Source organism: Sminthopsis crassicaudata, chromosome 3, assembly GCF_048593235.1.
Source record: "Sminthopsis crassicaudata isolate SCR6 chromosome 3, ASM4859323v1, whole genome shotgun sequence".
NCBI classification, from domain to species: Eukaryota; Metazoa; Chordata; class Mammalia; order Dasyuromorphia; family Dasyuridae; genus Sminthopsis; species Sminthopsis crassicaudata.
In genome coordinates this window covers 179,574,619-179,600,889 of record NC_133619.1, presented here as the reverse complement: position 1 = coordinate 179,600,889, position 26,271 = coordinate 179,574,619, and the positions used below count along the sequence as shown (strand labels likewise).

Here is a 26,271-nt window from a genome sequence, read left to right as displayed (position 1 = left end):
GTTTCTTCTGCCTGACTTGTGCTCATTATAATCTATATGACTGAAATGTAAAATTTCTGTTTCTGAAAATCTAACCTTTCTTCAGAAGTTGGGAACCTAAATCCCCTGGATGAAGAAGGGGGATAGTAAGAGTGCTAGAAAAGCAAATGGGTGCTCTGGAGCCAGCAAGATTGGAGATGGGAAAACCCCTTCTGATTTGATTCCATAGATAGTGGCAAACCTCAGGTTAGCCACAAAAGATGTTTGCACTGAATGATAAAGCTGGAACAATACCTCTTGTGAATTGATGTACAGGCCCTGGCAATAAAATGAAACCAAACTAACTCCCAAGCAGAATGCAGCCTTCATTGGATGAAGGGCCCCAGAAGGCTTTGACAAGCCAGTCAAGCCGGCTTCCAGAGCTAGTGCTTAGTTTGGCCTTGGGAATCCTCCCAGGGTGTGGAAGAGAAGGTGGTCTGGATTGCTCTCTGACAGCACCTTCTCATCCTCCATCTTGGGCTTTCCACTTCTGGGCTTGGGCTTGGACGGTCTCATCTACAGAAAACCACCTCCTTGAGGGCAAGAACTGTTGGAGCTTTTCCGTGGTAGCTCTGCCATTTTTCCACTTCGAATCACTTCCAATTTACCAATATTTCTTAAGGAAACAAGCATTTATTAAACTCCTATGTACCAAGCACTGTGCTAAGCACTTTACATATATTCTCTCCTCAACAACACTGGGAGGTAGGTGCTATTATCCACACTCTCAGTTAAAGAAACTGAGGCAACAGGTCAGCAAAATAGAGGCTAGATTGAAACAGATCTTGTCTTGTACAGACAACTCTGGCCTAATTAACAAGGGGATTCTAGATCTGCAGCGTTCAATGGGGTGTTTTCCAAATTCTATATGATGAAAGTTACCTGATAAAGCTGTCTGGGGTCTTAACTGTGGCCCTAGCTCCTCTTGCTTTTCAGCCAAAACGTAGGTTCCATCCCAAGAGCAATATGGGGGCTTAGCTCCCTTTCCCGCTGGCTGCTTCTACTCATGTCCCCAGTTTCTGGTCCCTGTGTCTTTTGTGACCATATCATTCATTTGGTAGCCTACCTCACCCATCTTCCTTAGACTACTCAATCAGCAAAGCACAACTAAACAAGGAGCAAACATATATTACATACTTACTAGGGGTCATGTATTACACTAGACCTTGGAGACATAAAGATGAAAACAAAATGGTCTTGGTTCATGGGTGGAGCCAAGATGGTGGAGAAGATACACCGCGACTGTGTAAGCTCCTTTCTTCCCTCACAACCAACTAGATTTACTCAGCCTCAGAAATAGCGCTGGACTGATAGAATCCACAAGGACTGGAAGCACGACTTACCAGCTGAAGAGAATCTGGAATTTGAACAGGAAAGGTCAGCTCCCAGGGGAGGAAGAAGAGAGGCCAGTGCAGACGGTGGGGTGGTGGCACACTGCGCTGATCGCGCTGGGGAGGGCTCTGGGATCAGAGAATCCACTGAGATAGAAGAATCTGGCACAGGCTGTTAGCTCTTCTCTGCTTATAATACAGCAGTTCAGAAGAGAAATCTCAGCAACTTTAAAATTTAAAACCAGATTGGATCTTCCTGGATCCCGGGGGTGACTCAGCACATCTTGGCACTGGTGGGTGTGGCCGACATAGGCAATCCAGGCTTTCACCTGGGGGGTAGTTAAGAGATTGAAAAGTGGGCGGGGCTGTAACTCATATTGCCTGGCTTGGCTAGAGGCTGTGGAATGGAAGTCCCAGAGAAGCAGAACCTTTGAACTAGGGACCGCGGTTTCTGGCAGACACTTCCAGTGTGAGCGCAGGGGCTTTTCAGGTCACCTGCTGCAGACATCCACGTCTCACCCGGACACATAGGCTAGGCTTTGAGTCGCCTTTACTGTACAGTCTCAAACATCAGGGAAGCCACTAGAACACAGTGCCCTCAAAGCACAGCACTGCTGATCGCCTCTGAGGCACTTCCAGGGAGGGGGTGGGGAACTCTCTCCCAGAGCTCTCTCTTAGCTCAGGCGCAGGGGCCGCTGCATCCATCAAGTCTGGGAAGAAGTGGTAAAGAAAGAAAGAAATAATTTCCTACCCCAGGGACAGACCCGAAAAGATTTTTTAAGTATGAGCAAAAAGCCCCCCAAAAATATAGATTCCTTCTACACAGAGAAAGAGCAGGTATCCAACCCCAAGGAAGTTAACAGCAGAGAGTCAGCAGATAACAACCTAAAGAGAAACGATCCCTGCCCCCCATCACATAACTCTCTCCTTAAAGAGACTATTAAAAAGTTAAGAGAGTTTGAAGAAAAACGGGGAAAGGAAAGAGAACCTATGATAGAGAATAACAACGTTGTGAAATTGGAGTTGGAAAAAATAAAGAATTCACAGGAGATGCAGGGAAACAAAATTAGTGAATTAGAAAAGGTAAAAAAAATCACAGGAAAGTAGGATTTCTGAACTGGAGAAGATAAAAAAGTCTCAAGAAAATAGGATTTCTGAATTGGAGAACATAAAAGAGTCCCAAGAAAATAGGATTTCTGAATTGGAAGAAGGAAATAATTCTCAAAAAAAAAAATTAGGGAAATGGAAAAAAAAAATCAATAGAGCAAAAATAACTCATTTAAAAACGAAATTGGGCATTTACAAAAAGAAGTAAAAACTGTGAATGAAGAAAATAACTCCTTAAAATTCAGGATGGAACAAATAGAAATGAATGATTCACTGAGAACCCAAGAATCAGTCAAACAAAACAAAAAAAAAAAAAAATGAAAAGCTGGAGAATAACGTCAAATACTTACTGGGAAATTCTATAGACCTGGAAAATAGATCTAGGAGAGATAATCTGCGGATCATTGGACTTCCCAAAAACTATGACCAAAATAAGATCCTAGATTCTATTTTACAGGAAATTATTAAAGAGAACTGTCCAGAGATAATAGAAACAGAGGGGAAAGTAGATGTTGTAAGAATTCATCGAACTCCTTCTGAAATAGACCCTAAAAAAGAACACCACGGAATATTGTGCCTAAGCTGCAGAATTAGCACACAAAGGAGAAAATCCTGCAAGCAGCTAGAAAAAAACAATTTAAATACCAAGGGGCCACAATAAGGATCACACAAGATCTGGCTGCCTCCACATTAAAAGATAGAAGGGCCTGGAACCTGATATTCCGAAAGGCAAAAGATCAAGGATTGCAACCATGAATAAACTACCCAGCTAAGTTTAGCATCTTTTTCCATGGAAGAAGATGGTCATTCAATGCAATAGAGGAATTCCATATGTTTCTAAGAAAAAAACCAGACTTAAACAAAAAATTTGATCTATATCCACAAGACTGAAGAGAAACAGAAAAAGGTACACAGAACCCTTGAGAACTATATCTCTGTTGTGGGTATATAGAAAGTACACATGGATAATTTGATTTTACTGATATAAAAGAAAAAAAAAAGGAGGGGGTGTAGTAAAAGGAAGGGGGTATTATCAGAAAAAGGGTTGGGTGTAATAAAAAGAGGGAAACTACATCCCAGGAAGAGGCATAGAAAATACACCATATCTGAGGGAATTTAGAGAGGGGGAGAATCATTGTGTAAATCTTACTCTCATCAGAAGAGACTCAAAGAGTAAATAATTGTCATATTTGTTTTTCAGAGAATTCTCTCTCACCTCATTAAAAGGGGGGAGAGGAAAAAGGAAAAGGAAAAGGAGAATAAGGGAAGGGATGTGGAGGGAGGGGGGAGGGACACAAAAAAAAGGGAGGGCTGCGTGTCACAAGGGGGGTCTATAAATTAAATATCGGGGAAGGGGTTCAGGGGGGTCAAGGGAAAAGGCATAATCTGGGGATAATATGATGGCAGGTAATACAGAATTAGTAATTTTAACTGTAAATGTGAATGGGATGAATGCTCCCATCAAATGGAGACGGATAGCAGACTGGATCAAAAATCAGAACCCTACAATATGTTGTTTACAGGAAACACACTTAAATCAGGGAGATATATATATAGAGAGAGTAAAGGTAAAAGGTTGGAGCAGAATCTATTACGCTTCAGGTAAAGCCAAAAAAGCAGGGGTAGATATCCTTATCTCAGATCAAGCAAAAGCCGAAGATGATCTAATTAAAAGAGATAAGGAAGGAAACTATATCCTGCTGAAAGGTAGCATAAATAATGAAGCCATATCGATACTAAACATATATGCACCAAGTGGTATAGCATCTAACTTTCTAAAGGAAAAGTTAAGAGAGTTGCAAGAAGAAATAGACAGTAAAACTATAATAGTGGGAGATCTCCACCTTGCACTCTCAGATTTAGACAAATCAAACCACAAAACAAACAAGAAAGAAATTAAAAAAGTAAAGAGAACATTAGAAAAACTAGGTATGATAGACCTTTGGAGAAAACTGAATGGCAATAGAAAGGAATATACTTTCTTCTCAGCAGTTCATGGATCCTATACAAAAATTGACCATGTAATAGGACATAAAGATCTCAAAATTCAATGTAGGAAGGCAGAAATAATAAATGCCTTCTTCTCAGACCACAATGCAATAAAAGCTACATTCAGTAAAAAGTTAGGGATAAATAGACCAAAAAGTAATTGGAAACTGAATAATCTCATCTTAAAGAATGACTGGGTGAAAGAGCAAATTATAGAAACAATAATTTCACCCAAGATAATGACAATGATGAGACATCATACCAAAATCTGTGGGATGCAGTTAAAGCAGTAATAAGGGGAAATTTTATATCTTTAGAGGCTTCTATGAAGAAAATAGAGAAAGAGAAGATTAACGAATTGGGCTTGCAACTTAAAAGGCCAGAAAAAGACCAAATAAAAAACCCCCAACCAAAAATTAAACTTGAAATACAAAAATTAAAAGGAGAAATCAATAATATTGAAAGTAAAAAACTATTGAATTAATAAATAAAACCAAGAGTTGGTTTTATGAAAAAGCCAATAAAATAGATAAACCTTTGGTAAATCTGATCAGAAAAAAGAAAGAGGAAAATCAAATTGTTAGTCTTACAAATGAAAAGGGGGACCTTTCCACCAATGAAGAGGAAATTAGAGAAATAATGAGTTACTTTACCCAACTTTATGCCAATAAATTTGATAACTTAAGTGAAATGGATGACTTCCTCCAAAAATATAGGCTTCTTAGATTAACAGAGGAGGAAATAAATTGCTTAAATAGTCCCATTTCAGAAAAAGAAATAGAACAAGCTATTAATCAACTCCCCAGGAAAAAATCCCCAGGGCCAGATGGATTTACATGTGAATTCTACCAAACATTTAAAGAACAATTATCCCCAATGCTATATAAACTATTTGAAAAAATAGGGAATGAAGGAGTCCTGCCAAATTCCTTTTATGACACAGACATGGTACTGATACCTAAACCAGGTCGATCGAAAACTGAGAAAGAAAATTATAGACCAATTTCCTTAATGAATATTGATGCTAAAATCTTAAATAAGATATTAGCAAAAAGACTTCAGAAAATCATCCCCAGGATAATACACTATGATCAAGTAGGATTCATACCAGGAATGCAGGGCTGGTTTAATATTAGGAAAACTATTAGTATAATTGACCATATTAATAATCAAATTAATAAAAACCATATGATCATCTCAATAGATGCAGAAAAAGCATTTGACAAAATCCAACATCCATTCCTACTAAAAACTCTTGAGAGTATAGGAATAAATGGATTCTTCCTTAGAATAATCAGGAGCATATATTTAAGACCTTCAGTAAGCATAATATGCAATAGAAATAAACTGCAACCTTTCCCAGTAAGATCAGGAGTGAAACAAGGTTGCCCACTATCACCATTACTATTCAATATAGTACTAGAAACGCTAGCCTCGGCAATAAGAGCCGAGAGATTCAAGGAATTAGAGTAGGAAATGAGGAAATCAAACTATCACTCTTTGCAGATGACATGATGGTATACTTAGAGAACCCCAAAGACTCTGCTAAAAAGCTATTAGAGAGAATTCAGAATTTTAGCAAAGTGGCAGGATACAAAATAAATCCACATAAATCCTCAGCATTCTTATATATCACCAACAAAATGCAACAGGAAGAGATACAAAGAGAAATTCCATTCCAAACAAATGTTGAGAGTAGAAAGTATTTGGGAATCCATTTACCAAAGAATAGTCAGGAATTATATGAGAAAAATTACAAAACACTTGCCACAAAAATAGTCAGATTTAAATAATTGGAAAGACATTCAGTGCTCTTGGATAGGCCGAGCGAATATAATAAAGATGACAATACTCCCCAAACTAATCTATTTATTTAGTGCTATACCAATCAGACTCCCAAGAAACTATTTTAATGACCTAGAAAAAATAACAACAAAATCCATATGGAAGAATATGCAAGGGAACTAATGAAAAAAAAAGTCAGAGGAAGGTGGTCCAAGTGTACCCGATCTAAAGCTATATTATATAGCAGCAGTCACCAAAACCATTTGGTACTGGCTAAGAAATAGAACGGTAGATCAGTGGAACAGATTAGATACAAAGGACAAAAAAGGGTACATCTATAGCAATCTAATCTTTGACAAACCCAAAGATACCACCATTAGGGACAAAAATTCATTATTCGGAAAAAAACTGTTGGGAAAACTGGAAATTAGTATGGCAGAAATTAGATATGGATCCACACTTAACACCATGATCAAAATGGGTCCATGATTTAGGCATAAAGAATGAGATCATAAATAGATTAGAGGAACAGAGAATAGTCTACCTCTCAGACCTGTGGAGGAGGAAGGAATTTATGACCAGAGGAGAACTAGAGATCATTATTGATCACAAAATAGAAGATTTTGATTACATCAAACTAAAAAGTATCTCCTACAAACAATAGTAATGCAAACAAGATTAGAATGGAAGTAACAAATTGGCAAAATATTTTTAAAAGTAAAGGTCCTGACAAAGGTCTCATTTCCAAAATATATAGAGAACTGACCCTGATTTATAGGAAACCAAACCATTCTCCAATTGATAAATGGTCAAGGGATATGAACAGACAATTCTCAGATGATGAAATTGAAACTATTTCCACTCATATGAAAGAGTGTTCCAAATCACTACTGATCAGAGAAATGCAAATTAAGACAACTCTGAGATACCACTACACACCTGTCAGATTGGCTAAGATGACAGGAACAAATAATGATGAATGTTGGAGGGGCTGTGGGAAAACTGGGACACTGATACATTGTTGGGGGAGTTGTGGAAGAATCCAGCCATTCTGGAGAGCAATTTGGAACTATACCCAAAAAGTTATCAATCTGTGCATACCCTTTGACCCAGCATTGCTGTTATTGGGATTATATCCCAAAGAAATACTAAAGAGCGGAAAGGGACATGCATGTGCCAAAATGTTTGTGGCAGCTCTTTTTGTTGTAGCTAGAAACTGGAAGTTGAATGGATGTCCATCAATTGGAGAATGGTTGGGTAAATTGTGGTATATGAAGGTTATGGAATATTAGTGCTCTGTAAGAAATGACCAGCAGGAGGAATACAGAGAGGCTTGGAGAGACTTAAATCAACTGTTGCTGAATGAAATGAATAGAACCAGAAGATCACTGTACATTTCAACAACAATACTGTATGAGGATGTATTCTGATGGAAGTGGAAATGTTCAACATGTTCAACAAGAAGACCCAACTCACTTCCAGTTGATCAATGATGGACAGAAATAACTACACCCAGAGAAGGAACACTGGGAAGTGAATGTAAAGTGTTACCACTACTGTCTATCTACCCAGGTTACTTATACCTTCGGAATCTAATACTTAATGTGCAACAAGAAAATGGTATTTACACACATATATTGTATCTAGGGTATATTGTAACACATGTAAAATGTATGGGATTGCCTGTCATTGGGGGGGGAGAAAATGGAGGGGGGGGGGATAATTTGGAAAAATGAATTTTAAAAAATGGTCTTGCCCTCAAAGTTTACATATTATTGCGGAAAATGATGTCAACAAAAAAAAGTAGGAAGAAAATCTCTGCATAAGCAAGATAATTGTATAAATATTTTATATACATTGGATTTATCATATATTTTCACATATTTAACATGTAATTACAGGTCACCCAGGCTAGGAGGTGGAAGGAAGGAGGGGGAATGTTGGAACAGGAGGTTTAGCAAGGCTCAGTGTTGAAAACTTGCCATTTCATATGTTTTTTAAATAAAAAGGTTTACTAAAAAATATTTTTAAAAGAAAACCTCCGCATACAGCCTGAGCAAAATCCTCATCTGATGAGCAGTTGCCTTGCTTACCTTAGCCATGGAGACCTCATTGGGTGATGCCCATTGTGACATGCTCTAGTTCATTGTGACATGCCTGAGAACACCCAAGGTTTTCTGACTTAAAGGTGATGATCTCGCCACAACAACCCAGTTGGATCCTGAAAGCAAAGGGAGTAGGATGTGTGTATAGAAGAATGGATGAGTGGACAAATAGACTATTAGACTAGATACATAGATAACTGGTGATGGATGGATGGGATAGATAGTATAGACAAATAGATTGAATAGATACACTTGATGCATAGTTAAAAAGATAATGATAAATAGATAAGTGAAAAGATAGATTTATAGTAGAAAAGTTTATAGGTAGAATAGAGATTTATAGGAAGAAAAGTGATATATAGGTAGAAAAGAGATTTATAAGTAGAAAAGCGATTCATAGGCAGAAAAGAGATTTATAGGAAGAAAAGCGATTCATAGGTAGAAAAGAGATTTATAGGAAGAAAAGCAATTTATAAGTAGCAAAGATTTATAGTAATTAAAGCGATTTATAAGTAGAAAACAGATTATTAGATAAAAAAAAGTGATTTTTAAGTAGACAAGAGATTTATAGGTAGAAAAGGGGTTTATAGGCAGAAGAGAATGAATAGCTGCATTAAATATACATAGATAATGATTGAGTCAATGGAGGGTTAGGTAAATCAGTAAATAAATTACTGGAAAAAGAGATCCTTTCTGGTCCTCATCAGCATCATACCAAGTGCTCCTGTCAAAGATTGAGACTGCCTTCAGGTCAGTATTAAACTATTATATTTTATTCTTCAATATTATAGAAGCTAAAATGGTTGCTTTCTATCTGGCTTGGGAAATATTTGACTTCTCTTTCCTTCCCTCTTCCCCCACCCGCAAAAAATTCCAATTTGTGGATGGTTATTCCGGTAGATCAAATGGACACATATCTTTCACTTATGCTGTAACATTTTACCTTTTCAGGCATCCTATAAGCCACTGCTAAAGCAGAGGAGATACTGAACCACTTGTGACCAGATGCTGGTGATATTGAAGGCATGTCTTCGGACCTCAGTGATCTACATAAACTGGGATTTAGCATGTTCATGAAGGTAAAGCAGCTATATAGAGATAATCTATCTTCAGTTTCCCTCCTGCAGTCAGTGTTAATAAGGGGTTGAAGGTAGGGCCAGGTTGCTGACTAACCCTATATGTACTAGAAGTACAAATAATCTGGGAAATAGAGAGCCTACCTTTACAAACAAACAAACAAACAATCAAAAGCAGATTCTTTGAGTTCAGAAACTATTTTCTTTTTCATCATCCTATGCCTGGTTCCCAGAAACAAGATGACTTGCTCATATTAGAGGTTTCATAAATGCTTGTTGAATTCAGTTACATATAGATGAAGACCTTTTCTAAAATTATTGGCAGCTGGCTGGTACAGGGGATAGCACTGTTGGACCACACTTGAATCAGCACCTGATTTCAAACACCAGCTGTAGGACTCTGGGCAAGTCACTTAATCTGTGTTTGCCTCAATTTCCTCATCTGTAAAATGGGAATGGTACAATCATTTTTGCTCCACCGAGAATAAGCCTTTGAGAAATATTTGGTTTCAAGTGGAGTCACAGCATCGTGGATTTTGAGCTGGCAGGAATATTTCAGGGTTTCTGCTTCCATATTTTACAGAGAGAGTTACTGAGACTCAAGGTAGTTAAGTATATTTAGTATATTGTCCCAGCGCATACAGGTTGTAAAAGGCAGAGACAAGATTCAAACAGATCCTGTTTATACTATCATGTTAACTCTAAGTGTTCATTACATATGTGTGTATGTGTGTGCATATATGTGCATCTATATTTCCATACTTCATCTTAAAAAAAAATTTGGTGGGATGGGATACGGAAAAGACACTGTAATAAAGTAACATTAAACAAGTGGAATTTTGCTCTGCTGATTATTTCTTACCTGCATGACTTTTTATTATCACTTAAACTCCCTGAGCGTCAGTTTCCTCACATGTTAAATGAGATACTTGAGCTCCATGACCACAAGGAGACTACATTTCTAGTTCTAAAATTCTGATTCCACAGCTGAAAATCTATGAAAATTATGTCCCAATGTAAGATCTTTATTTGATCATTAATGAGTCATATATTAACCTGACATGCTTGTCTGATGGCTGACCCCATCCTTGTTATGGTGAATGTTACAGGTGAGCCGACCTCATCGCGGTGACCATCCACTCCAGATCCTCTTTGTGGTTGGTGGGGTAATGATATCGGAAGCCAAAATGGTGAAAGATCTTGTTTCTTCCCTGAAGCCTGGAACACAGGTACTGAACCCTAAATAACAGGACATGCATCTCCCTGGCTCAAGGATGGGAGAGTCTGGCTGTTCCCATAAGGGTGGGTCTGAGCCTTAGGGGTAGCATCAGAGAAAACATGGTCTATATTACTTTGGAGATGGTGAAGCACTGTGTAAATGTCAGATACTATTCTTACTACTACTATTATTACTCGTACTCTTACACCTATTATTATTACTACTACTTCTACTATTACTCCTCTTCCTACTCCTATTAGTATCACTCTTAAGATTACTACTATTACTCTTCCACCAACTACTACAATTACTCCCACTCTTATTACTGTTATTATTCATACTACTCCCATTCCTTCTAGTTTTCTTCCTCCTGCTACTACTACTATCATTGCTCTTATTCCTATTAATACTCCTTCTACTGCCACTACTACTATTATTTGTAATACTACCTTTACTATTACTATTACTACTATTTCTGCTACTACTAGTGTAACTCCTATTCCTAGTATTATTACTATTGCTATTACTACTTATTCTGCTACTATTATTCCTACTTCTATTGCTTTTACTACTCATACTACTACTACTTCTTCTACTCCTCCTCCTACCACTATTCCTTTCTCCCTACTATTACTATAATTACTATTACTATTACTACTACTACTACTACACTTACTTCTATTACTTTTAGTACTCCTCCTATGAGTACTGTTAAATTTTCTAGTGCCATGACCAATTTATTGCCCTTCTAGGAGCGAACAACTTAACTTAACAACTTAACCATTACAACACCAGAAAGGGTTTCAGTGACATGGTACAGTGGATAGAAGGCAGTGCCTTCAAGGCAGGAAGACTTAGAGTTCTAAATTTTCTTCCAACACTTACTATCTGTTTTGACCTTAAACAAGTCATTCCACATCTGCCCTCAGTTTTCCCAATAGTAAAATGGTGTTTACACTAATCACTATTTCCTAAGTTGTTTTGAGGGTCAAATGAGATAATGATTATAAAATAGTACAGTGCCTGACACATAGTACAAATGTTAGCAAGTTATTCATATTTTTTATTAATTTTTAATTATAGCATTTTTTGACATTAAATATGCATTAGGTAATTTTTTTTTTCAACATTATCCTTTGTACTCCTTTCTGTTCTGAATTATTCCCCTACTTCCCTCCATGCCCTCCAATAGAGGGCAGGCATTCCCATATATATTAAATATCTCATAGTAAATGCTTGGTACAATATATATGTGCAGAACCAAATTTTATTATTGTTGTTGTTGCAAAGGAAGAATTGTATTCAGAAGGTAAAAAATAATCTGTGAAGAAAAACAAAAAACAAACAAATAAAAAAAAAATGCTCACAGTTTACATAACCCAGTGTTCAGGTTCTGGGTGTAGCTGATTCTGTCCATCATTGCTCAATTGGAATTGGATTAGCTCTTCTCCATATTGAAGATATACACTTCCATTAGAATACATCCTCATACAGTATCATTGTTGAAGTGTATAAAGATCTCCTAGTTCTGCTCGTTTGATTCTGCACCAGTTGATGTAAGTCTCTCCAAGGCTCTCTGTTTTCCTCCTGTTGGTCTTTTCTTAGAGAACAATAATATTCCATAACATTCTTATACCATAATTTATCCAACCATTCTCCAATTGATGGACATCCGTTCATTTTCCAGTTTCTAGCCACTACAAAAAGTGCTGCCACAAACATTTTGGCACATATAGGTCCTTTTCCCTTCTTTAGTATTTCCTTGGGATATAAGCCCAGTAGTAGAACTGCTGGGTCAACGGATTTGCAGATTTTGATAACTTTGGGGGCATAATTCCAGATTGTTCTCCAGAATGGTTGGATTCTTTCACAACTCCACCTACAATGCATCATTTTCCGAATTTTCTCACAACCGCTCCAACATTCACCATTATTTGTTCCTGTCATCTCAACAAATGTGACTAGTGTGTAGTGCTATCTCAGACTTTGATTTGAAACTTGTAAGTGAATTTGAAAATTGTCTGTTCATATCCTTTGACCACTTTTCAATTTGAGAATGGCTTGATTTCTTATAAATTAGCATCAATTCTCTTTATATTTTGAAGATGAGGCCTTTATCTGAAACTTTAACTGTAAACATGTTTTCCCAATTTCTTACTTCCCTTTTAATCTTGTTGGCATTAGTTTTTCTTTTTTTTTTTTTAATGCAGGAACTTTGTAATTTGATGTTATCAAAATTTTCTATTTAATGATCAATAATGATCTCTAGTTCTTTTTTGGACACAAATTCCTTCCTCCTCCACAAGTCTGAGAGGTAGAGTATCCTATGATCCTCTAATTTATTTATGTTCTCGTTTCTGCCTAAATCATGGACCCATTTTGATCTTATCTTAGTATGTGGTTTGAAATGTGGGTCCATGCCTAGTTTCTGCCCTACTAATTTCCAGTTTTTCCAGCAGTTTTTGTCAAATAATGAATTCTTATGCCATAAATTGGGATCTTTGGGTTTGTCAAACACTAGATTGCTATTTTTATTCACTATCTTGCCCTGTGAACCTATGCTACTCCACTGAACAATTAGTCTATTTCTTAAACAATACCAAATGGTTTTGGTGACTGTTGCTTTATAATATAGTTCTAGATCAGGTACAGCTAGACAGCTAGTCCACCTTCATTTTTTTTTTCATTCTTTCCCTTGAAATTCTCGAACTTTTGTTGTTCCATATGAATTCTGTTGTTATTTTTTCTAGGTCTTTAAAAAAGTTTCTTGGGAGTCATATTGGTATAGCACTAAATAAATAGATGAGTTTAGGGCATATTGTCACCTTCATTATATTCTCTCGGCCTATCCAAAAGCACTGAATGTCTTTCTAATTAAATCTGACTTCCTTTTTGTGGCAAGTGTTTTGTAATTTTTCTCATATAATTCCTGACTTTCCTTTGTTAGATATATTCCCAAATATTTTATACTATCGACAGTTATTTTGAATGGAATTTCTCTTTGTATCTCTTGCTGTTGGATTGTGTTGGTAATGTATAAAAATGCTGAGGATTTATGTGGATCTATTTTATATCCTGCAATTTTGCTAAAGTTCTGAATTATTTCTAATAGCTTTTTAGCAGAGTCTTTGGGGTTCTCTAAGTATATGTATATATAAGTATATATATACATATATATATATATATATACATATATATATAAGTCTTCTGCAAAGAGTGATAGTTTGATTTCCCCATTTCCTACTCTTAATTCCTTGAATCTCTTTCTCAGTTCTTTTTGCTGAGGCTAGTGTTTCTAGTACTATATTGAATAGTAATGGTGATAGTGGGAAACTCTGTTCCACTCCTTATCTTACAGGGAAGGGTTCCATAAGATATTTACTGACATTTTTAAATATATGTTCCTTATGATTTTAAGTAATAGTCCATTTATTCCTATACTCTGAAGCGTTTTTTGTAGGAATGGATGTTGGGTTTTATCAAATGCTTTTTCTGCATCTATTGAAATGATCATGTATTTTATTTATTTGATTATTAATGTGGACAACTATACTAATAATTTTCCTAATATTAAACCAACACTGCATTCCTGGTATAAATCCTACTTGATCATAGTCTAATATCCTGGGAAGATTTCCTGAAGCCTTTTTGCTTATATCTTATTTAAATTTTGGCATCAATATTCATTAAGGAAATTGGTGTATAGTTTTCTTTCTCAGTTTTCAATCTACCTGGTTTTAGGTATCAGTACCATGTCTGGATCATAAAAGGAATTTGGTAGGACTCCTTCAATCCCTTTTTTTTAAAAATAGTTTATATATCATTAGACTTAGTTTTTCTTTAAATGTTTGGTAGAATTCACATGTCAATCCATCTTTTCCTGGGGATTTTTTCTTAGGGAGTTGGTTAATAGCTTGTTCTCTTACTTTTTATGAAATGGGACTATTTAGACTACTTACTTCTTCCTCTGTTAATCTGGGCAAGCTACATTTTTGAAGGTATTCTTCCATTTCTTTTAAGTTATCGAATTAATTGACATAAAGTTGAGCAAGTAGCTCCTAAGTATTGTTCTAATTTCCTCTTCATTAGTGGTGAGTTCTCCCTTTTCATTTTCAAGGCTAAGAATTTGCTTTTTCCAGTAATAAGGGGAAATTTTATATCTTTAGAGGCTTATTTGAAGAAAATTGAGAAAGAGAAGATTAACGAATTGGGCTTACAACTTAAAAGGCTAGAAAAAGACCAAATTATAAACCCCCAACCAAAAATTAAGCTTGAAATACAAAAATTAAAAGGAGAAATCAATAAAATTGAAAGTAAAAAAACTATTGAATTAATAAATAAAACCAAGAGTTGGTTTTATGAAAAAGCCAATAAAATAGATAAACCTTTGGTAAATTTGATGAAAAAAAAGAAAGAGGAAAATCAAATTGATAGTCTTACAAATGAAAAGGGGGATCTTTCCACCAATGAAGAGGAAATTAGAGAAATAATAAGGAGTTATTTGCCCAACTTTATGCCAATAAATTTGATAACTGAAGTGAAATGGATGACTTCCTCCAAAAATATAGGCTCCCTAGATTAACAGAGGAGGAGATAAATTGCTTAAATAGTCCCATTTCAGAAAAAGAAATAGAACAAGCTATTAATCAACTCCCCAGGAAAAAATCCCCAGGGCCAGATGGATTCACATGTGAATTCTACCAAACATTTAAAGAACAATTAGCCCCAATGTTATATAAATTATTTGAAAAAATAGGGGATGAAGGAGTCGTACCAAACTCCTTTTATGACACAGACATGGTACTGATACCTAAACCAGGTAGATCGAAAACTGAGAAAGAAAATTATAGACCAATCTCCTTAATGAATATTGATGCTAAAATCTTAAATAAGATATTAGCAAAAAGACTTCAGAAAATCATCTCCAAGATAATACACTATGATCAAGTAGGATTTATTCCAGGAATGCAGGGCTGGTTTAATATTAGGAAAACTATTAATATAATTGACCATATTAATAATCAAATTAATAAGAACCATATGATCATCTCAATAGATGCAGAAAAAGCATTTGACAAAATCCAACATCCATTCCTACTAAAAACTCTTGAGAGTATAGGAATAAATGGATTATTCCTTAGAATAATCAGGAGTATATATTTAAGACCGTCAGTAAGCATAATATGCAATAGAAATAAACTGCAACCTTTCCCAGTAAGATCAGGAGTGAAACAAGGTTGCCCACTATCACCATTACTATTCAATATAGTACTAGAAACGCTAGCCTCGGCAATAAGAGCCGAGAAAGAGATTCAAGGAATTAGAGTAGGAAATGAGGAAATCAAACTATCACTTTTTGCAGATGACATGATGCTATACTTAGAGAACCCCAAAGACTCTGCTAAAAAGCTACTAGAAATAATTCAAAATTTCAGCAAAGTGGCAGGATACAAAATAAATCCACATAAATCCTCGGCATTTTCATATATCACTAACAAAATGCAACAGCAAGAGATACAAAGAGAAATTCCATTCCAAACAAATGTTGAGAGTATAAAATATTTGGGAATCCATCTACCAAAGAAAAGTCAGGAATTATATGAGAAAAATTACAAAACACTTGCCACAAAAATAAAATCAGATTTAAATAATTGGAAAGACATTCAGTGCTCTTGGATAGGCCGAGCGAATATAATAAAGATGACAATACTCCCCAAACTAATCTATTTATTTAGTGCTATACCAATCAGACTCCCAAGAAACTATTTTAATGACCTAGAAAAAATAACAACAAAATTCATATGGAAGAATAAAAGGTCAAGAATTGCAAGGGAACTAATGAAAAAAAACTCAGAGGAAGGTGGTCTAAGTGTACCTGATCTAAAGCTATATTATATAGCAGCAGTCACCAAAACCATTTGGTATTGGCTAAGAAATAGACCAGTAGATCAGTGGAACAGATTAGATACAAAGGACAAAAAAGGGTACATCTATAGCAATCTAATCTTTGACAAACCCAAAGATTCCAACATTAGGTATAAAAATTCATTATTCGGAAAAAACTGTTGGGAAAACTGGAAATTAGTATGGCAGAAATTAGATATGGATCCACACTTAACACCATATACCAAGATAAGATCAAAATGGGTCCATGATTTAGGCATAAAGAGGGAGATAATAAATAGATTAGAGGAACAGAGGATAATCTACCTCTCAGACTTGTGGAGGAGGAAGGAATTTATGACCAGAGGAGAACTAGAGATCATTATTGATCACAAAATAGAAGATTTTGATTACATCAAACTAAAAAGTTTCTGTACAAATAATAATAATGCAAACAAGATTAGAAGGGAAGTAACAAATTGGGAAAATATTTTTAAAAACAAAGGTTCTGACAAAGGTCTCATTTCCAAAATATATAGAGAACTGACCATAATTTATAAGAAACCGAACCATTCTCCAATTGATAAATGGTCAAAGGATATGAACAGACAATTCTCAGAGGAAGAAATTGAAACTATATCCACTCACATGAAAGAGTGTTCCAAATCACTACTGATCAGAGAAATGCAAATTAAGACCACTCTGAGATACCACTACACACCTGTCAGATTGGCTAAGATGACAGGAACAAATAATGACAAATGTTGGAGGGGATGTGGGGAAATTGGGACACTAATACATTGCTGGTGGAGTTGCGAAAGAATCCAGCCATTCTGGAGAGCAATCTGGAATTATTCCCAAAAAGTTATCAAACTGTGCATACCCTTTGACCCAGCAGCGCTACTACTGGGATTATATCCCAAAGAAATACTAAAGAGCGGAAAGAAACATATATGTGCCAAAATGTTTGTGGCAGCTCTATTTGTTGTAGCTAGAAACTGGAAGATGAATGCATGTCCATCAGTTGGAGAATGGTTGGGTAAATTGTGGTATATGAAGGTTATGGAATATTATTGCTCGGTAAGAAATGACCAGCAGGAGGAATATAGAGAGGCCTGGAGAGACTTAAATCAACTGATGCTGTGTGAAATGAGCAGAACCAGAAGATCACTGTACACTTCAACAACAATACTGTATGAGGATGTATTCTGATGGAAGTGGAAATCTTCAACATAAAGAAGATCCAACTCACTTCCAGTTGATCAATGATGGACAGAGGTAGCTACACCCAGAGAAGAAACACTGGGAGGGGAATGTAAATTGTTAGCACTAATATCTGTCTGCCCAGGTTGCATGTACCTTCGGATTCTAATGTTTATTGTGCAACAAGAAAATGATATTCACACACATGTATTGTACCTAGACTATATTGTAACACATGTAAAATGTATGGTATTGCCTGTCGTCGGGGGGAGGGAATAGAGGGAGGGGGGGTAATTTGGAAAAATGAATACAAGGGATAATATTATAAAAAAAAATATATATATATATATATAATAAAAAAAATACTTTGATTGACAAGTAGATAAATAGAAATATTTTCAAAATATGTATATTGTATACATATTGTATATGTATATGGTACAGTCCTCATTAAATAATATATATCTATAAAAAAAAAAAAAAGAATTTGCTTTTTCTCTTTCCTTTTTTTAAATCAGATTTACTAAGGGTTTGCCTATTTTATTGTTTTTTTTCATAGAACATACTCTTAATTTTAACTAATAGTTTGTTTTTGTTTTTTTACTTTCAATTTTATTAATCTCACCTCAAGTTTCGTGTTTGTCTCGGGGTTTTTAATTTGTTCCTTTTCTAGCAATTTTAGTTGTAAGCCCAATTCATTGACCCTCTCTTTCTCTATTTTATGCAAGTAGGCCTCTAGAGATATAAAACTTCCCCTTATTACTGCTTTGGCTGTATCCCACACATTTTGGTATGATGTCTCATGATTGTCATTTTCTTGGTTGAAGTTATTAATTATGTCTTTGATTTGCTGTTTTACCTAGGCATTCTTTAGTATAAGATTATTTAGTTTCCAATTATTTTTTGGTCTATTTTCTCCTGGCTTTTTATTAAATGTAATTTTCTTTGCATTGTGTTCTGAAAAGGATGACTTTACTATTTCTGTCTTAATGCATTTGATTTTGAGGTTTTTCTGTCCTAGGATGTGATCAATATTTGTATAAGTTCCATGAACTGCTGAGAAGAAAATGTACTCCTTTCTGTCTCCATTTAGCTTTCGGCAAAGATCTATCATATCAAACTTTTCTAGTATTCTATTTGCCTCTTTGACTTCTTATATATTTTGTGGCTTGATTTATTTAATTCTGAGAGTGCAAGGTTGAGATCTCCAGCTATTATAGTTTTGCTGTCTATTTCTTTTTGCAATTCTCTTAATTTCTCTTTTAAGAATTTAGATGCTGTCTCACTTGGTATGTGTATAGGTTTAATATTGATACTGCTTCATTATCTATGCTACCCTTTAGCAGGATATAATGCCCTTTCTTATCTCTGTTAATTAGGTCAATTTTTGTTTTTGCTCTATCTGAGATGAGCATATCTACCCCTGCTTTTTTGACTTCACCTGAAGCATAGTAGATTCTGCTCCACCCTTTTACTTTTATTTTGAATGTATCACGTGTTTTTACGTGTGTTTTCTGCAAATAATATATAGTAGGATTCTGGCATTTAATCCAGTCTGCTAATTGCTTCCTCATTATGAGGAAATTTACAACATTCACATTTATGGTTAGAATGACTAATTCTAGATTGCTTGCCATCTTGTTGACCTCTGCTTATGCTTTTCTCCTTTCCTTCCCTCTTTCCTCCTTTCATGGGAGGTTGGGAACATCATCAGTCACCTGTCTTCCCACTAATCAGACCCTTTACAGAAAAGATTATAGAGAACAAAAAGGAAAAGAAAAAGAGGGGGAAAAGGGAGAAAAGAGAAAGTCATATCTTTATCAGTCAACAGCAGATTTTCATCAACAATTTCCTTGGGTACAATTCCAGGACACCAGGCCATCAGTTTCCTTGAGAGTAGTGGGATGGAGTCCCTATGCCTATGATGAGAGAAAGCCTGCAGGTCAATTTAATGAAAAGACTATTGCACTGAGAGGTCCATGACCTGAATCTAAGTCATCATTTCATTTCTTCTATTTTCCTTATTTAGAAAATGTAGTTGGATAAGGAGGAAGAAAGGGCTGCTTCTCTGTAGAGAAGTGAGAAAGGGGGGAATTCTCAGCCTCACGGGGAACAGACCCCAGCCCATCTTGGCTTGGACTGCCGAAAGAGCCTCTTGCATTGTGTCCTATGTAACAGAAGGTCTCAATTCCATGGAATGGGAAGGTTTCAAGAGTTAGAATTACTTAACCCCAATCATACTGCTCCTAAACAACATGGTGCTCATAAAGCTTCCATTAAATTTCAATCTCCCTTTCCCTTCCCAATAAGATACCTTCATATATACTTTAGGGCCAGCATTTTCAAAGCCTAAAGCTGATGTGTTTTGACTATTTGGGTGAATTATTTGGCCATTGTGGATGAATATTGTGTGTGTGTGTGTCTGTGTGTGTGTGTGTGTGTGTGTGTGTGTAATCATGTGTGAGTACATATCTGTATATTCCATATAGAAACTCATACTATATCATAGTCTCTGAGGGCCTTGTTGATAGTGAGATTATGTAAACTACAAATGGAGAAGTGTTTTCCTTGAGTTCGAACTTTATATTATTCATAGAAGGATTTGTCCTTCTTTTGTTGTATTTAAGATTTTTTTTTCTGCCTCAAAAAGAGCAAGGATGACACCATATTGATTTTAAAAAGGCATTTTCTCTTTGGAAAGGAAGATAACCTACTATTGTAGAGACCATGCTTTCCTCTGGAATCTATCTTACATAAAACCCAAGGTTTATGGCCTAAATAATCAAAGTTACTTTCATAATATATTTTTATTTGAAAGACCAATTTTTTTAAGGGTAAGGCCTATATTTAAACCAGAATGAGTAGATGTTGCCAAGTATGCTTAGATTGCACTTCTAGTTAGATTTTTTCTTCTCTGACCCAAATTAGAATTCTTCTACTTTTTTTTATAAGTTTTATTGTCATTTATATTTTTATATCACAGCTTCTAATAATAATAATAATAATAAAGTAATGAAATTACATTTATTTAATGTTTGAAAGTTTGCAGAAATAGTTCATCTGATGCAGTAATACAAGGTGGGAACTTTTCTCTCCATTTTATAGATGAGGAAACTAAGGACGGCAGCTTTGTTCACTGTCAGTTGTGGTTCACCCTTTATTTCTAAAGAGGACTAACAACATTCAGCCTCAAGGTCACAATAATTGACATTTATAGGGCACTTTTGTTGTTTAGTTGTGACGACATTTGGGGTTTTCTTGACAAAGACACTGGCTACCACTGCCCTCTGACCCTAGCTTTAGACCTGTCCAACTCCATTTTACACAGCCAATGCAGAAGGTCTGGTATTTGAATCCACAGCCCCCAGCTCCAAAGCCAGACCTTCCCAGTGTACCAGACTTCCTCCATTCTACATAGACAAGCCTAAAGCAAAGATCATCTTTCACCCAATGCTTGCTTGGTTCTGGAAGGCCCCTTGTACCAGGAATGGAGACCCAAATCAGAGGAAGATTTGAGTTAGGAGGTGGAGCAGCCAGAACCTCAGGACCCCACGCTTGAAATTGAAGCAGCTATTCGTCTTTGGAGCGAGAGAGTGGTATTAGAAGGAGGGAGCAATTCTAACTGAAAGCAAAATAACTTTCTGTCCAAATTCTCCGCAGTAGAGTTGCTGTCCACAGTAGTAGAGAACAAAAACCAAGTGTACAGGTTCTGAGGGAGGATGAAGAGTGATGAGCACAGATTCTGAGGGTCCAAGTTGAGAAGGATGATAAGCAGTGATGAGCACAGATTCTGAGGATCCAAGTTCAGAGTGATGATGAGGAGTGATGAGCACAGATTGAGGGTCCAAGTTCAGAGTGATGATGAGGAGTGATGAGCACAGATTCTGAGGGTCCAAGTTCAGAGTGATGATGAGGAGTGATGAGCACAGATTCTGAGGTCCAAGTTCAGAGTGATGATGAGGAGTGATGAGCACAGATTCTGAGATGGAGCATAAGGTAGCCACCATCTTGCTGCCCCAAGCCATGAACCTCAGAAAATCTTAAATTAGATTGCATTCCGTTCTTGAAACTTGGAAAATGGGGTCTGTCTGCCCCGAAACCTGAGTCAATTAAAAGGAAATAACCCATGCCCTTTGTGTTTCTTTCACGATGGCTGAGGCAGGACTTTCCCTCCCTAATTATATGTGGTGTTTCCCCACCCCCTCCTCTTCTTAGGTATTGTGCTGTCCAGGGGACTCCTGAGCCCACTTAACATTACAGAGCTGTTATTTGCAATGGATCTACTTCATCCTGACATTGGCAACTGAGCCAGATCCATCTGCTAAGAAGATAAGACTTAGCCATCTCCAAAGACCCTCTCAATTGACACCAGTAGAGATATGTTTCCTAAACTCTACCCTGTTACTAATTGTGGGAATAATTGAATCCTGCCTTAAGGCCTTGGATAATGGGGAAAGGGGTGGGGGAGAAGAGAGATATTGCTGTTGTGGAGTTTTGATCTATACTCTGGAGTTTATTGTACTGGTGGTGGGAAGGGGAGAGATGTTGTTGCTGAGTTTGATGTGGTTTAAAAAAAAAAAAAGTTTTTTTCTGTTTCCAAAAGTGTCAAGTTGTCATTTTTCAGCTCCCACATGATTAGTGATGTTTCCCAATTTCGTCTGTGCTATCTGGTGATTAGATTTGCCAGCTTGTTAATCCTAAAGAAATACTTGTTGGCAAACTTATCGGGTAAATTACATTTTTCCCTTATTTGCAGCTAGCCCATACTGCTGATGGGTAAAGCTGGCTATCTTATCTGGGTTTGGGAATAAGAGAGGGAGGCAGATTTCTTCTTCGAGATTGTGAAACAACTGTAACCAGGACCTTTGCCATCAGAGGCTGGGAACCGTCTGAAAGTCTGGGAGCAAAGAGCAGGGCTGTTGTGTTCTAGCCAGAGAAGTCCCAGAGAAGCTAGGAACTGGCCCTGCTCAAGTCTTTTGGATCTTCCAGGAGGAGCAGAGCAGCCATTCCACACCTGGAGGGCAATTCAGAATGACAAGGGACTGGCTTAGAGATTTGCATCCAGGTGCTTCCCCTCAGCTCCAGGCGAAGGCTGAGCCAGAAAATAATTGGTGTCCCCACAGGCTTGTGCTAGAGCCCCCCATTCCCCCTTTGAAGTTTCTTCTGCCTGACTTGTGCTCATTATAATCTATATGACTGAAATGTAAAACTTCTGTTTCTGAAAATCTAACCTTTCTTCAGAAGCTGGGAACCTAAATCCCCTGGATGAAGAAGGGGGATAGTAAGAGTGCTAGAAAAGCAAATGGGTGCTCTGGAGCCACCAAGATTGGAGATGGGAAAACCCCTTCTGATTTGATTCCATAGATAGTGGCAAACCTCAGGTTAGCCACAAAAGATGTTTACACTGAATGATAAAGCTGGAACAATACCTCTTGTGAATTGATGTACAGGCCCTGGCAAAGAAATGAAACCAAACTAACTCCCAAGCAGGATGCAGCCTTAATTGGATGAAGGGCCCCAGAAGGCCCTGAACAAGCCAGTCAAGCCAGCTTCCAGAACTAGTCCTTAGCTTGGGCTTGGGAATCTTCCCAGGGTGTGGAAGAGAAGGAGGTCTGGATTGCTCTCTGACAGCACCTTCTCATCCTCCATCTTGGGCTTTCCACTTCTGGGCTTGGGTTTGGACAGTCTCATCTACAGAAAACAACCTTCTTGAGGGTAAGAACTGTTGGAGCTTTTCCGTGGCAGCTCTGCCATTTTTCCACTTTGAATCACTTCCAATTTACCAATATTTCTTAAGGAAACAAGCATTTATTAAACTCCTATGTACCAAGCACTCTGGTAAGCACTTTACACATATTCTCGCCTTAACAACACTGAGAGGTAGGTGCTATTATCCACACACTCAGTTAAAGAAACTGAGGCAACAGGTCAGCAAAATAGAGGCTAGATAGAAACAGATCTTGTCTTGTACAGACAACCCTGGCCTAATTTACAAGGGGATTCTAGATCTGCAGCATTCAATGGGGTGGTTTCCAAATTCTACATGATGAAAGGTACCTGATGAAGCTGTCTGGGTTGTTAACCATGGCCCTAGCTCCTTCTGCTTTTCAGCAAAACCCTAGGCTCCATCCGAAGAGCAATATGTGGGCTTAGCTCCCTTTCCCGCTGGCTGCTTCTACTCATGTCCCTAGTTTCTGGTCTCTATGTCTTTTGTGACCGTATCATTCATTTGGTAGCCTACCTCATCCATCAGCCTTAGACTACTCAATCAGCAAAGCACAAATAAACAAGGAGCAAACATATATTACAGACTTGCTATGTGTCATATGTTACACTAGACCCTGGAGACATAAAGATAAAAACAAAATGGTCTTGCCCTTAAAGTTTATATATTATTGCGGAAAATGATGTCAACAAAAAAAAGTAGGAAGAAAATCTCTGCATAAGCAAGATAATTGCATAAATATTTTTATATACATTGGATTTATCATATATTTTCACATATTTAACATGTAATTACCAGTCATCTAGGGAAGGAGGTGGAAGGAAGGAGGGGGAATGTTGGAACAGGAGGTTTCACAAGGCTCAGTGTTGAAAACTTGCCCCTTCATATGTTTTCTAAATAAAAAGGTTCCCTAAAAAATATTTTTTAAAAGAAAACCTCCGCATAAAGCCTGAGCACAGTCCTCATCTGATGAGCAGTTTCCTTGCTTACCTTGGCCATGGAGACCTCATTGTGTGATGCTCATTGTGACACGCCAGAGAACACCCAAGCTTTTCTGACTTAAAGGTGATGATCTCGCCACAACAACCCAGTTGGATCCTGACAGCAAAGGGAGTAGTATGTGAATATGAGAATGGATGAGTGGAAAAATAGAATAATAGACTAGATACATAGATAACTGGTGATGGATGGATGGGATAGATAGGATACACAAATAGATTGAATAGATACACTTGATGCATAGTTAAAAAGATAATGATGGATAGATAAGTGAAAAGATAGATTTGTAGTAGAAATGTTTATAGGTAGAAAGTGATTTATAGCAAGAAAAGTGATATATAGGTAGCAAAGACCTCTATAGAAAGAAAAGTGATTTATAGGTAGAAAAGAGATTTATAGGAAGAAAAGCAATTTATAGGTAGAAAAGAGATTTATAATAATTAATGTGATTTATAACAGAAAGAGATTTTTAGATAAAAAAGGGATTTATAAGTAGAAAAGAGATTTATAGGTAGAAAAGAGATTGATAGGCAGAAGAGAATGAATAGCTGCATTAAAATATACATACCCCCCCCAAAATATTGCAGTTTGTGGATGGTTTTTCCAGTATATCAAATGGACACATATCTTTCACTTATGCTGTAACATTTTACCTTTTCAGGCAACCTATAAGCCAATACTGATGCAAAGGAGATACTGAACCCAAAGTGACCAGATTCTGGCGATATTGAACACATGTTTTTGGGCCTCGGTGATCTACTGCAAACCGGATTTAGATTGTTGTTGGGGAGTTTTGATCTATACTTTGGTGTTTATTGTACTGGTGGGGGGAAGGGGAGAGATGATGTTGCTGAGTTTGATGGGGTTTTAAAAAAAAAAAAAAAGTTTTTTTCTGTTTCCAAAAGTGTCAAGTTGTCATTCTTTCAGCTCCCACATGATTAGTGATATTTCCCCGTTTCTTCTGTGCTATCTGGTGATTAGATTTGCCAGCTCGTTAATCTAAAGAAATACTTGTTGGCAAACTTATTGGGTAAATTACATTTTTCCCTTATTTGCAGCTAGCCCATACTGCTGATGGGTAAAGCTGGCTATATCCTATCTGGGTTTGGAAATACGAGAGGGAGGCAGATTTGTTCTTCTTTGAGATTTTGAAACAACTGTAACCAGGTCGATCGAAAACTGAGAAAGAAAATTATAGACCAAATTCCTTAATGAATATTGATGCTAAAATCTTAAATAAGATATTAGCAAAAAGACTTCAGAAAATCATCTCCAGGATAATACACTATGATCAAGTAGGATTTATTCCAGGAATGCAGGGCTGGTTTAATATTAGGAAAACTATTAATATAATTGACCATATTAATAATCAAATTAATAAGAACCATATGATCATCTCAATAGATGCAGAAAAAGCATTTGACAAAATCCAACATCCATTCCTACTAAAAACTCTTGAGTAGCATAGGAATAAATGGACTATTTCTTAGAATAATCAGGAGCATATATTTAAGACCTTCAGTAAGCATAACATGCAATAGAAATAAACTGCAACCTTTCCCAGTAAGATCAGGAGTGAAACAATGTTGCCCACTATCACCATTACTATTCAATTGTACTAGAAACGCTAGCCTTGGCAATAAGAGCCGAGAAAGAGATTCAAGGAGTTAGAGTAGGAAATGAGGAAATCAAACTATCACTCTTTGCAGATGACATGATGGTATACTTAGAGAACCCCAAAGACTCTGCTAAAAAGCTATTAGAAATAATTCAGAATTTCAGCAAAGTGGCAGGATACAAAATAAATACACATAAAGCCTCAGCATTCTTA

At 36.7% G+C, this 26,271-nt stretch overlaps 1 long non-coding RNA gene across 1 annotated transcript; it reads left to right on the top strand.

Moving 5' to 3' along the window:
- The first annotated feature begins 8,442 nt into the window (after nt 1-8,442).
- Nucleotides 8,443-25,338, top strand: LOC141560882 (uncharacterized). The gene is made up of 4 exons (XR_012487863.1): nt 8,443-9,085; nt 9,287-9,414; nt 10,521-10,640; nt 25,102-25,338. It is a non-coding gene; the product is annotated as an uncharacterized LOC141560882 (long non-coding RNA).
- The last annotated feature ends 933 nt before the right edge of the window (nt 25,339-26,271 follow it).